General features: G+C 32.7%; 1 non-coding gene across 1 annotated transcript; it reads right to left on the reverse strand.

Annotated features, from left to right (window-relative positions):
• Positions 1-408: 408 nt before the first annotated feature.
• On the reverse strand, positions 409-514 carry LOC111756616 (U6 spliceosomal RNA). Its single transcript, XR_002791047.1, has one exon. It is a non-coding gene; the product is annotated as a U6 spliceosomal RNA (small nuclear RNA).
• Positions 515-1056: the final 542 nt, after the last annotated feature.

The following is a 1056-nucleotide window of genomic DNA, read 5'->3' on the forward strand; positions in this document are numbered from 1 at the left end:
ACAGCTTTGTTTTGCCATATTTAACTTTATTCTCTTCCAAAAAAAAGTCATAAGAACTAAGGAGTAATAAAATCCAAAATGTGTAAATTTTGTTGTAAAAAAGAGAGGGAAAAAAAGTGCTCTAAAAGATACAACAGCAAGTGTGTTTAGGGGTGTTAAATAGATGACCATATTAATGGTTTTGGTTGGATCATTGAACACAGCTGTTTGCAGTCTCACTGTTTGAATGTCCACTTTGTATGCTTTGATACTGTGACTTGAGCAACTATTTCTAAGATGATAATGTGTGATCTATTAACTGGTGGTTTCTTACTGTTTTTTTTTTTGTCTGTATTACTTGTACCCTTACACCACTTTGTCTTGTTTTGTTTTTTCTCTTTTTCCTTTTAAATAAAATTTAAAAAAAAGAAAAATATGGAACATTTCACAAATTTGCATATCATCCTTGCGCAAGGGTCATGACAATCTTCTCTGTATTGTTCCAATTTTAGTATATGTGCTGCCAAAGTGAGACAATAGGTAGAAATCTTGTCACAATTATAAGCAGAGATCATGAACAAAACCCAAACTACACAGCAAAACAAAGCATCCTTTTATTGGTCAAAGGATGCAACTCGTGGCCACACTCACAAGTGAAATAACTCAGACTCACATGTGTAAGCATGATATTGTCTCCCTAATGTGAGTAATTGAGTGAATAATTAAAATTCAATATGTAAGGGTCAGGGATTTAGCTCAGCGGCACAGTCACCTGCCTGGCAAGCATGAGGTCATGAGTTTGATCCCCAGTACAGAAAAAAAAAAAAAAAAAAAAAAAGAATGATTTAATATGTACAATAGATACTGTTAATTGGGAAGAGCTGTTCAAAAGAAAAGAGAACCTGTGATATGGGAAAGGAATTAAGGGAAAAGGAAAAATTAAATATATATACAACATAGTTAAGACAGTTATACAGTTAGTTTGTCTTAGTTTTTTGAAAGAAAAAGTTTGAGCTAATGCTGATTGGACAGTGTTACATGCCATAAGTATCTGCAATGTATTAATTAGTATAACTC

The sequence above is a fragment of the Cavia porcellus genome, unplaced genomic scaffold (genome assembly GCF_034190915.1).
Source record: "Cavia porcellus strain 051 isolate PalLab524CR breed Dunkin Hartley unplaced genomic scaffold, mCavPor4.1 scaffold_24, whole genome shotgun sequence".
Classification (NCBI taxonomy): domain Eukaryota; kingdom Metazoa; phylum Chordata; class Mammalia; order Rodentia; family Caviidae; genus Cavia; species Cavia porcellus.